Here is a 13114-nt window from a genome sequence, read left to right on the forward strand (position 1 = left end):
ATTGTGCCCAGCATTGCGTCTATCATTGAGCCCCGCATTGTGTCTAGTATTGAGCTCAGCAGTGCACCTAGCATTGCGTTTAACATTGAGCCCAGTATTGTGTCTAGCATTGAGCCCAGCATTGAGCCAAGCAACATGTCTAGCATTGAGGACTGCATTGCGCCCAGCATTGTGTCTAGCATTGAGCTCAGCATTGCGCCAGCATTGAATCTAGTATTGAGGCCAGCATTGGGTCTAGCATTGCGCCCAGCATTGTATGAAGCATTAAGTCCACCATTGTGTCTATCATTGAGCCCAGCATTGTGTCTAATATTGAGCTCAGCAATGCTCCTAGTTTTGCGTCTAGCATTGAGCCCAGCATTGTGTCTAGCATTGAGCTCAGCAATGTGTCTAGCATAGCGTAAATCATTGAGCCCATCATTGTGTCTTGAATTGAGTCCAGCATTGAGCCCAGCATTGCGTCTAGCTTTGAGCCCATCAATGTGTCGAGCATTGAGCCCAGCATTGAGCCCCGCATTGTATCTAGCATTGAACCCTGCTTTGAGACCAGCATTGTGTCCAGCATTGAGCCCAGCATTGTGTCTGCCATTGAGGCAAGCATGGAGGACAGCATTGCATCTAATTTTGAGCCCAGCATTGTGTTTTGCATTGAGCCCAGCATTGCGCTCAGCATTGTGTCTAGCATTGAGCCCAGCATTACGTATCGCATTGTGTATATCATTGAGCCCATCATTCTGTCCAGCACTGAGCCCCGCATTGGGTCTGGCATTGAGCCCAGCATTGAACCCATCATTTTGTCTAGCATAAACCCAGCATTGAGACCAGCATTGACTCCAGTATTGAGCAAAGCATTGAGGACAGCAATGTCTCTAGCATTGATGCCAGCATTGTGCCTAGCATTGAGAACAGCATTGAGCACAGCATTGTGTCTAGCATTGTGCCCAGCATTGAGCCCAGCAATATGTCTGGCATTGAACCCTGCATTGCACCCAGCATTGTGTCTCACATTGAGCCCAGCATTGTGTCTAGTTCTGAGCCCAGTACTGAGACCAGTATTGCGTGTAGCATTGAGCCATCCATTGTGCCCTTGCATTGTGTCTAGCATGGAGTCCAGCAATGTCTACCACTGGGCCCAGAATTGAGCCCAGCATTGAGCCCAGCTTTGTGTACAGCATTGAGCCCAGCATTGCGCCCAGCATTGCCTCTAGTATTGAGGCCAGAATTGACGCCAGCATTGGGTCTAGCATTACACCCAGCATTTTGTAAAGCATTAAGTCCACCATTGTGTCTATCATTGTGTCCAGCATTGTGCCCAGCATTGCATCTATCATTGAGCCCCGCATTGTGTCTAGTATTGAGCTCAGCAGTGCACCTGACATTGCGTTTAGCATTGAGCTCAATATTGTGTTTAGCTTTGAGCCCAGCATTGAGCCAAGCAACATGTCTAGCATTGAGGACTGCATTGCGCCCAGCATTGTGTCTAGCATTGAGCCCAGCATTGCGCCCAGCATTGCATCTAGTATTGAGGCCAGCATTGAGGCCAGTATTGGGTCTAGCATTGCGCCCAGCATTGTATGAAGCATTAAGTCCACCATTGTGTCTATCATTGAGCCCAGCATTGTGTCTAATATTGAGCTCAGCAATGCTCCTAGTTTTGCGTCTAGCATTGAGCCCAGCATTGTGTCTAGCATTGAGCTCAGCAATGTGTCTAGCATTGCGTAAATCATTGAGCCCATCATTGTGTCTTGAATTGAGTCCAGCATTGAGCCCAGCATTGCGTCTAGCTTTGAGCCCATCAATGTGTCGAGCATTGAGCCCAGCATTGAGCTCCGCATTGTATCTAGCATTGAACCCTGCTTTGAGCCCAGCATTGTGTCCAGCATTGAGCCCAGCATTGTGTCTGCCATTGAGGCAAGCATGGAGGACAGCATTGCATCTAGCTTTGAGCCCAGCATTACGTCTCGCATTGTGTATATCATTGAGCCCATCATTTGGTCCAGCATTGAGCCCCGCATTGGGTCTGGCATTGAGCCCAGCATTGAACCCATCATTGTGTCTAGCATAGAGCCCAGCATTGAGACCAGCATTGCCTCCAGTATTGAGCCCAGCATTGAGGCCAGCACTGTGCCTATCATTGATGCCCAGCATTGTGCCTAGCATTGAGAACAGCATTGAGCACAGAATTGTGTCTAGCACTGCGCCCAGCATTGAGCCCAGCAATATGTCTGGCATTGAACCCTGCATTGCACCCAGCATTGTTTCTCGCATTGAGCCCAGCATTGTGTCTAGCATTGAGCTCAGCAATATGTCTGGCATTGAACCCTGCATTGCACCCAGCATTGTGTCTCGCATTGAGCCCAGCATTGTGTCTAGTTCTGAGCCCAGTACTGAGACCAGTATTGCGTGTAGCATTGAGCCCTCCATTGTGCCCTTGCATTGTGTCTAGCATGGAGTCCAGCAATGTCTACCACTGGGCCCAGAATTGAGCCCCGCATTGAGCCCAGCTTTGGGTCTAGCATTGAGCCCAGCATTGCGCCCAGCATTGCCTCCAGTATTGAGCCCAGCATTGAGGCCAGCACTGTGCCTATCATTGATGCCCAGCATTGTGCCTAGCATTGAGAACAGCATTGAGCACAGCATTGTGTCTAGCATTGCTCCCAGCATTGAGCCCAGCAATATGTCTGGCATTGAACCCTGCATTGTGTCTCGCATTGAGCCCAGCATTGTGTCTAGTTTTGAGCCCAGTACTGAGACCAGTATTGCGTGTAGCATTGAGCCCTCCATTGTGCCCTTGCATTGTGTCTAGCATGGAGTCCAGCAATGTCTACCACTGGGCCCAGAATTGAGCCCAGCATTGAGCCCAGCTTTGTGTCTAGCATTGAGCCCAGCATTGCGCCCGTCATTGCCTCTAGTATTGAGGCCAGAATTGAGGCCAGCATTGGGTCTAGCATTACACCCAGCATTTTGTGAAGCATTAAGTCCACCATTGTGTCTATCATTGTGTCCAGCATTGTGCCCAGCATTGCATCTATCATTGAGCCCCGCATTGTGTCTAGTATTGAGCTCAGCAGTGCACCTAGCATTGCATTTAGCATTGAGCCCAGTATTGTGTCTAGCATTGAGCCCAGCATTGAGCCAAGCAACATGTCTAGCATTGAGGACTGCATTGCGCCCAGCATTGTGTCTAACATTGAGCCCAGCATTGCGCCCAGCATTGCATCTAGTATTGAGGCCAGCATTGGGTCTAGCATTGCGCCCAGCATTGTATGAAGCATTAAGTCCACCATTGTGTCTATCATTGAGCCCAGCATTGTGTCTAATATTGAGCTCAGCAATGCTCCTAGTTTTGCGTCTAGCATTGAGCCCAGCATTGTGTCTAGCATTGAGCTCAGCAATGTGTCTAGCATTGCGTAAATCATTGAGCCCATCATTGTGTCTTGAATTGAGTCCAGCATTGAGCCCAGCATTGCGTCTAGCTTTGAGCCCATCAATGTGTCGAACATTGAGCCCAGCATTGAGCCCCGCATTGTATCTAGCATTGAACCCTGCTTTGAGACCAGCATTGTCTCCAGCATTGAGCCCAGCATTGTGTCTGCCATTGAGGCAAGCATGGAGGACAGCATTGCATCTAGCTTTGAGCCCAGCATTACGTCTCGCATTGTATATATCATTGAGCCCATCATTTGGTCCAGCATTGAGCCCCGCATTGGGTCTGGCATTGAGCCCAGCATTGAACCCATCATTGTGTCTAGCATAGAGCCCAGCATTGAGACCAGCATTGCCTCCAGTATTGAGCCCAGCATTGAGGCCAGCACTGTGCCTATCATTGATGCCCAGCATTGTGCCTAGCATTGAGAACAGCATTGAGGCCAGCATTGTGTCTAGCATTGCGCCCAGCATTGAGTCAATCATTAAGTCCAGAATTGAGGCTAGCTTTGTGTTTAGCATGGAGCCCAGCATTGTGTCTAGCTTTGAGCCACAGCTTTGAGCTGAGCATTGCATCTAGCATTGAGCCCAGCAGTGAGTCCAGCATTGAGCCCTGCATTGAGCCCTGCTTTGCATCGAGCGTTGCTTCGAGCATTGAGACCAGCATTGCGCACAGCATTGCCTCTCGTATTGAGGCCAGTATTCAGGCCAGCATTGTGTCTAGCATTGAGCCCAGCGTTACCTCTCGCATTGAGTATATGATTGAGCACATCATTGTGTCCAGCAATGAGCCCCGCATTGTGTCTAGCATTGAGCCCAGCATTGAACCCACCATTTTGTCTAGCATAAACCCAGCATTGAGACCAGCATTGACTCCAGTATTGAGCAAAGCATTGAGGACAGCAATGTGCCTAGCATTGATGCCAGCATTGTGCCTAGCATTGAGAACAGCATTGAGCACAGCATTGTGTCTAGCATTGCGCCCAGCTTTGAGCCCAGTGATATGTCTGGCATTGAGCCCAGCATTGCGCTCAGCATTGTGTCTAGCATTGAGCCCAGCATTACGTCTCGCATTGTGTATATCATTGAGCCCATCATTCGGTCCAGCATTGAGCCCCGCATTGGGTCTGGCATTGAGCCCAGCATTGAACCCATCATTGTGTCTAGCATAGAGCCCAGCATTGAGACCAGCATTGCCTCCAGTATTGAGCCTAGCATTGAGGCCAGAACTGTGCCTAGCATTGATGCCCAGCATTGTGCCTAGCATTGAGAACAGCATTGAGGCCAGCATTGTGTCTAGCATTGAGCCCAGCATTGTGTCTACCATTGAGGCAAGCATGGAGCCCAGCATTGCATCTAGCTTTGAGCCCAGCATTGTGTCTTGCTTTGAGCCCAGCATTGCGCTCAGCATCGCATCTAGCATTGAGCCCAGCATTGTGTCAAGCATTGAGCCCAGCATTACCACTCGCTTTGCGTATATGATTGAGCACATTATTGTGTTTAGCATTGAGCCCAGCATTGTGTCTAGCATTGAGCCAAGCATTGTGTCAAGCATTAAGTCAAGCATGGAGGCCAGCGTAGCATCTAGCCTTGAGCTCAGCATTGTGTTTTGTATTGAGCACAGCATTGCGCCCAGCATTGCGTCTAGTATTGAGCCCAGCACTGAACCCAGCTTTTTGAACAGCATTGAGTCCAGCATTGTGTCTAGTGTTGAGCCAAGCATTTTGTCAAGCATTAAGTCCAGCATTGTGCCTAGCATTGAGCCCAGCATTGCGCCCAGCATTGCATCTAGCAGTGAGCCCAGCATTGTGTCTAGCATTGAGCTCAGCAATGCGTCTAGCATTGAGTAAATCATTGAGCCCATCATTGTGTCTTGCATTGAGCCCAGCATTGCATCTAGGTTTGAGCCCATCAATGTGTCGAGCATTGAGCCCAGCATTGAGCTCCGCATTGTATCTAGCATTGAACAGTGCTTTTAGCCCAGCATTGTGTCCAGCATTGAGCCCAGCATTGTGTCTACCATTGAGGCAAGCATGGAGGACAGCATTGCATCTAGCTTTGAGCCCAGCATTGTGTTTTGCATTGAGCCCAGCATTGCGCTCAGCATTGTGTCTAGCATTGAGCCCAGCATTACGTCTCGCATTGCGTATATCATTGAGCACTTCATTCTGTCCAGCATTGAGCACCGCATTGTGTCTGGCATTGAGCCCCGCATTGAGACCAGCATTGCCTCCAGTATTGAGCCCAGCATTGAGGCCAGCACTGTGCCTAGCATTGATGCCCAGCATTGTGCCTAGCATTAAGAACAGCATTGCGCACAGCATTGCCTCTCGTATTGAGGCCAGTATTGAGGCCAGCATTGTGTCTAGCATTGAGCCCAGCATTGAATCCATCATTTTGTCTAGCATAAACCCAGCATTGAGACCAGCATTGACTCCAGTATTGAGCAAAGCATTGAGGACAGCATTGTGCCTAGCATTGATGCCAGCATTGTGCCTAGCATTGAGAACAGCATTGAGCACAGCATTGTGTCTAGCATTGCGCCCAGCATTGAGCCCAGTAATATGTCTGGCATTGAACCCTGCATTGCACCCAGCATTGTGTCTCGCATTGAGCCCAGCATTGTGTCTTGTTCTGAGCCCAGTACTGAGACCAGTACTGCGTGTAGCATTGAGCCCTCCATTGTGTCTAGCATGGAGTCCAGCAATGTGTCTACCACTGGGCCCAGAATTGAGCCCAGCATTGTGTCTAGTATTGAGCCCAGCATTGAGCCCAGCTTTGTGTACAGCATTGAGCCCAGCATTGTGTCTAGCATTGAGCCAAGCATTGAGCACAGCATTGCCTCTAGTGTTGAGGCCAGCTTTGCTTATATGATTGAGCCAATCATTGTCTCTTGCATTGAGCCCAGCATTGATCCCATCATTGTATCTACCATTGAGCCCAGCATTGAGCCGTACATTGTATGCAGCATTGAGCCCAGCTTTGCGCCCAGCATTGTGTCCAGCATTGAGCGCAGCATTGCGTCTACCATTGAGGCAAGCATGTAGCCCAGCATTGCATGTAGCTTTGAGCCGAGCACTTTGTCTTGCATTTAGCCCAGCATTGCACCCAGCATTGCGTCTGGTATTGAGCCCAGAATTGCATGTAGCCGTGAGCCAGCATTGTGTCTAGCATTGAGCTCAGCAATGCGTCTAGCATTGTGTAAATCATTGAGCTCATCATTGTGTCTTGCACTGAGCCCAGCATTGCGTCTAGGTTTGAGCCCATCAATTTGTCGAGCATTGAGCCCAGCATTGAGCTCCGCATTGTGTCCAGCATTGAGCCCAGCATTGTGTCTACCATTGAGGCAAGCATGGAGGACAGCATTGCATCTAGCTTTGAGCCCAGCATTGTGTTTTGCATTGAGCCCAGCATTGCGCTCAGTATTGTATCTAGCATTGAGCCCAGCATTGCGCCCAGCATTGCATCTAGTATTGAGGCCAGCATTGAGGCCAGTATTGGGTCTAGCATTGCGCCCAGCATTGTATGAAGCATTAAGTCCACCATTGTGTCTATCATTGAGCCCAGCATTGTGTCTAGTATTGAGCTCAGCAATGCTCCTAGTTTTGCGTCCAGCATTGAGCCCAGCATTGTGTCTAGCTTTGAGCTCAGCAATGCGTCTAGCATTGCATAAATCATTGAGCCCATCATTGTGTCTTGAATTGAGTCCAGCATTGAGCCCAGCATTGCGTCTAGCTTTGAGCCCATCAATGTGTCGAGCATTGAGCCCAGCATTGAGCTCCGCATTGTATCTAGCATTGAACCCTGCTTTGAGCCCAGCATTGTGTCCTGCATTGAGCCCAGCATTGTGTCTGCCATTGAGGCAAGCATGGAGGACAGCATTGCATCTAGCTTTGAGCCCAGCTTTGTGTTTTGCATTGAGCCCAGCATTGCGCTCAGCATTGTGTCTAGCATTGAGCCCAGCATTACGTCTCGCATTGTGTATATCATTGAGCCCATCATTCTGTCCAGCATTGAGCCCAGCATTGGGTCTGGCATTGAGCCCAGCATTGAACACATCATTGTGTCTAGCATAGAGCCCAGCATTGAGACCAGCATTGCCTCCAGTATTGAGCCTAGCATTGAGGCCAGAACTGTGCCTAGCATTGATGCCCAGCATTGTGCCTAGCATTGAGAACAGCATTGAGGCCAGCATTGTGTCTAGCATTGAGCCCAGCATTGTGTCTACCATTGAGGCAAGCATGGAGCCCAGCATTGCATCTAGCTTTGAGCCCAGCATTGTGTCTTGCTTTGAGCCCAGCATTGCGCTCAGCATCGCATCTAGCATTGAGCCCAGCATTGTGTCGAGCATTGAGCCCAGCATTACCACTCGCTTTGCGTATATGATTGAGCACATTATTGTGTCTAGCATTGAGCCCAGCATTGTGTCTAGCATTGAGCCAAGCATTGTGTCAAGCATTAAGTCAAGCATGGAGGCCAGCGTAGCATCTAGCCTTGAGCTCAGCATTGTGTTTTGTATTGAGCACAGCATTGCGCCCAGCATTGCGTCTAGTATTGAGCCCAGCACTGAACCCAGCTTTTTGAACAGCATTGAGTCCAGCATTGTGTCTAGTGTTGAGCCAAGCATTTTGTCAAGCATTAAGTCCAGCATTGTGCCTAGCATTGAGCCCAGCATTGCGCCCAGCATTGCATCTAGCAGTGAGCCCAGCATTGTGTCTAGCATTGAGCTCAGCAATGCGTCTAGCATTGAGTAAATCATTGAGCCCATCATTGTGTCTTGCATTGAGCCCAGAATTGCGTCTAGGTTTGAGCCCATCAATGTGTCGAGCATTGAGCCCAGCATTGAGCTCCGCATTGTATCTAGCATTGAACAGTGCTTTTAGCCCAGCATTGTGTCCAGCATTGAGCCCAGCATTGTGTCTACCATTGAGGCAAGCATGGAGGACAGCATTGCATCTAGCTTTGAGCCCAGCATTGTGTTTTGCATTGAGCCCAGCATTGCGCTCAGCATTGTGTCTAGCATTGAGCCCAGCATTACGTCTCGCATTGCGTATATCATTGAGCACTTCATTCTGTCCAGCATTGAGCACCGCATTGTGTCTGGCATTGAGCCCCGCATTGAGCCCATCATTGTGTCTAGCATAGAGCCCAACATTGAGACCAGCATTGCCTCCAGTATTGAGCCCAGCATTGAGGCCAGCACTGTGCCTAGCATTGATGCCCAGCATTGTGCCTAGCATTAAGAACAGCATTGCGCACAGCATTGCCTCTCGTATTGAGGCCAGTATTGAGGCCAGCATTGTGTCTAGCATTGAGCCCAGCATTGAATCCATCATTTTGTCTAGCATAAACCCAGCATTGAGACCAGCATTGACTCCAGTATTGAGCAAAGCATTGAGGACAGCATTGTGCCTAGCATTGATGCCAGCATTGTGCCTAGCATTGAGAACAGCATTGAGCACAGCATTGTGTCTAGCATTGCGCCCAGCATTGAGCCCAGTAATATGTCTGGCATTGAACACTGCATTGCACCCAGCATTGTGTCTCGCATTGAGCCCAGCATTGTGTCTTGTTCTGAGCCCAGTACTGAGACCAGTACTGCGTGTAGCATTGAGCCCTCCATTGTGTCTAGCATGGAGTCCAGCAATGTGTCTACCACTGGGCCCAGAATTGAGCCCAGCATTGTGTCTAGTATTGAGCCCAGCATTGAGCCCAGCTTTGTGTACAGCATTGAGCCCAGCATTGTGTCTAGCATTGAGCCAAGCATTGAGCACAGCATTGCCTCTAGTGTTGAGGCCAGCTTTGCTTATATGATTGAGCCAATCATTGTCTCTTGCATTGAGCCCAGCATTGATCCCATCATTGTATCTACCAATGAGCCCAGCATTGAGCCCCACATTGTATGCAGCATTGAGCCCAGCTTTGCGCCCAGCATTGTGTCCAGCATTGAGCGCAGCATTGCGTCTACCATTGAGGCAAGCATGTAGCCCAGCATTGCATGTAGCTTTGAGCCGAGCACTTTGTCTTGCATTTAGCCCAGCATTGCCCCCAGCATTGCGTCTAGTATTGAGCCCAGCATTGCGCCCAGCATTGCATGTAGCCATGAGCCCAGCATTGTGTCTAGCATTGAGCTCAGCAATACGTCTAGCATTGTGAAAATCATTGAGCCCATCATTGTGTCTTGCATTGAGCCCAGCATTGCGTCTAGGTTTGAGCCCACCAATGGGTCGAACATTGAGCCCAGCATTGAGCTCCGCATTGTATCTAGCATTGAACAGTGCTTTTAGCCCAGCATTGTGTCCAGCATTGAGCCCAGCATTGTGTCTACCATTGAGGCAAGCATGGAGGACAGCATTGCATCTAGCTTTGAGCCCAGCATTGTGTTTTACATTGAGCCCAGCATTGCGCTCAGCATTGTGTCTAGCATTGAGCCCAGCATTACGTCTCGCATTGCGTATATCATTGAGCACCTCATTCTGTCCAGCATTGAGCACCGCATTGTGTCTGGCATTGAGCCCCACATTGAGCCCATCATTGGGTCTAGCATATAGCCCAACATTGAGACCAGCATTGCCTCCAGTATTGAGCCCAGCATTGAGGCCAGCACTGTGCCTAGCATTGATGCCCAGCATTGTGCCTAGCATTGAGAACAGCATTGAGCCCAGCATTGTGTCTAGCATTGCGCCTAGCATTGTGTCAATCATTAAGTCCAGAATTGAGGCCAGCTTTGTGTTTAGAATGGAGTCCAGGATTGTGTCTAGCTTTGAGCAACAGCATTGAGCTGAGCATTGTGTCTACCATTGAGCCCAGCATTGTGTCTAGCTTTGAGCCCAACATTGCACCCAGCATTGCCTCTAGTATTGAGGCTAGCATTGAGGCCAGCATTGGGTCTAGCATTGTGCCCGGCATTGTGTGAAGCATTAAGTCCACCATTGTGTCTATCATTGAGCCCAGCATTGCTCCTAGCATTGCATCTAGCATTGAGCCTAGCATTGTGTCTAGCATTGAGCCCAGCATTGAGCCAAGCAATACGTCTCACATTGCGTATTTCATTGAGACCATCATTCTGTCCAGCATTGAGCCCCGCATTGAGGCCAGCATTGTGCCTAGCATTGATGCCCAGCATTGTGCCTAGCATTGAGAACAGCATTGCGCCCAGCATTGTGTCAAGCATTGAGAACAGCAATGAGCCCAGCATTGTGTCTTGCATTGCGCCTAGCATTGAGCCCAGTAATATGTCTGGCATTGAACCCTGCATTGCACCCAGCCTTGTGTCTCACATTGAGCCAGCATTGTGTCAAGTTCTGAGCCCAATATTGAGACCAGCATTGCGTGTAGCATTGACCCCTGCATTGTGTCTAGCATTGAGCCCAGCATTGAGCCCATCATTGTGTCCAGCATAGAGCCCAGCATTGAGAGCAGCATTGCCTCCAGTATTGAGCCCAGCATTGAGGCCAGCATTGTGCCTAGCATTGATGCCCAGCATTGTGTCGAGCATTGAGCCCAGCATTGCGCCCAGCGTTGCGTCTATCAGTGAGCCCAGCATTGTGTCTAGTAATGAGCTCAGTAATGCTCCTAGCATCGCATCTAGCATTGAGCCTAGCATTGTGTCTAGCATTGAGCCCAGCATTTGGCCAAGCAATATGTCTAGCATTGAGGACTGCATTGCGCCCAGCATGGAGCATGTTATCTAGCAGTGAGCCCAGCATTGAATCTGGATCTGAGCCCAGTATTGAGACCAGCAATGTGTGCAGCATTGAGCCCTGCATTGTGCCCCTGTATTATGTCTAGCATTGAGTCCAGCAATCTTTCTACCATTGGGCCCAGAATTGAGCCCAGCATTGTGTCTAGTATTGAGCCCAGCCTTGAACCCAGCTTTGTGTACAGCATTGAGCCCAGCATTGCGCTCAGCATTGCTTCTATCATTGAGCCCAGCATTGTGTCGAGCTTTGAGCCCAGCATTGAGCCCATCATTGTGTCCAGCATAGAGCCCAGCATTGAGACCAGCATTGCCTCCAGTATTGAGCCCAGCATTGAGGCCAGCATTGTGCCTAGCATTGATGCCCAGCATTGTGCCTAGCATTGAGAACAGCATTGCGCCCAGCATTGTGTCAAGCATTGAGAACAGCAATGAGCCCAGCATTGTGTCTTGCATTGCGCCTAGCATTGAGCCCAGTAATATGTCTGGCATTGAACCCTGCATTGCACCCAGCCTTGTGTCTCGCATTGAGCCAGCATTGTGTCAAGTTCTGAGCCCAATATTGAGACCAGCATTGCGTGTAGCATTGACCCCTGCATTGTGTCTAGCATTGAGCCCAGCATTACGTCTCGCATTGCGTATGTCATTGAGACCATTATTCTGTCCACCATTGACCCCTGCATTGTGTCTGGCATTGAGCCCAGCATTGCCCCCAGCATTGCGTCTAGTATTGAGCCCAGCATTGCGCCCAGCATTGCATGTAGCCGTGAGCCCAGCATTGTGTCTAGCATTGAGCTCAGCAATACGTCTAGCATTGTGAAAATCATTGAGCCCATCATTGTGTCTTGCATTGAGCCCAGCATTGCGTCTAGGTTTGAGCCCACCAATGGGTCGAACATTGAGCCCAGCATTGAGCTCCGCATTGTATCTAGCATTGAACAGTGCTTTTAGCCCAGCATTGTGTCCAGCATTGAGCCCAGCATTGTGTCTACCATTGAGGCGAGCATGGAGGACAGCATTGCATCTAGCTTTGAGCCCAGCATTGTGTTTTGCATTGAGCGCAGCATTGCGCTCAGCATTGTGTCTAGCATTGAGCCCAGCATTACGTCTCGCATTGCGTATATCATTGAGCACCTCATTCTGTCCAGCATTGAGCACCGCATTGTGTCTGGCATTGAGCCCCACATTGAGCCCATCATTGGGTCTAGCATATAGCCCAACATTGAGACCAGCATTGCCTCCAGTATTGAGCCCAGCATTGAGGCCAGCACTGTGCCTAGCATTGATGCCCAGCATTGTGCCTAGCATTGAGAACAGCATTGAGCCCAGCATTGTGTCTAGCATTGCGCCTAGCATTGTGTCAATCATAAGTCCAGAATTGAGGCCAGCTTTGTGTTTAGAATGGAGTCCAGGATTGTGTCTAGCTTTGAGCAACAGCATTGAGCTGAGCATTGTGTCTACCATTGAGCCCAGCATTGTGTCTAGCTTTGAGCCCAACATTGCACCCAGCATTGCCTCTAGTATTGAGGCTAGCATTGAGGCCAGCATTGGGTCTAGCATTGTGCCCAGCATTGTGTGAAGCATTAAGTCCACCATTGTGTCTATCATTGAGCCCAGCATTGCTCCTAGCATTGCATCTAGCATTGAGCCTAGCATTGTGTCTAGCATTGAGCCCAGCATTGAGCCAAGCAATACGTCTCACATTGCGTATTTCATTGAGACCATCATTCTGTCCAGCATTGAGCCCCGCATTGAGCCCAGCATTGTGTCTAGCATTGAGCCAGGCATTACCTCTCACATTGCTTCTAGCATTGAGCCCATCATTGTGTCCAGCATTGAGACCAGCACTGCCTACAGTATTGAGCCCAGCATTGAGGCCAGCATTGTGCCTAGCATTGATGCCATCATGGTGCCTAGCATTGAGAACAGCATTGAGCCCAGCATTGTGTCTAGCATTGCGCCCAGCATCGAGCCCAGCAATAGGTCTAG

Source organism: Carcharodon carcharias, chromosome 5 (genome assembly GCF_017639515.1).
Source record: "Carcharodon carcharias isolate sCarCar2 chromosome 5, sCarCar2.pri, whole genome shotgun sequence".
Taxonomy (NCBI): Eukaryota; Metazoa; Chordata; class Chondrichthyes; order Lamniformes; family Lamnidae; genus Carcharodon; species Carcharodon carcharias.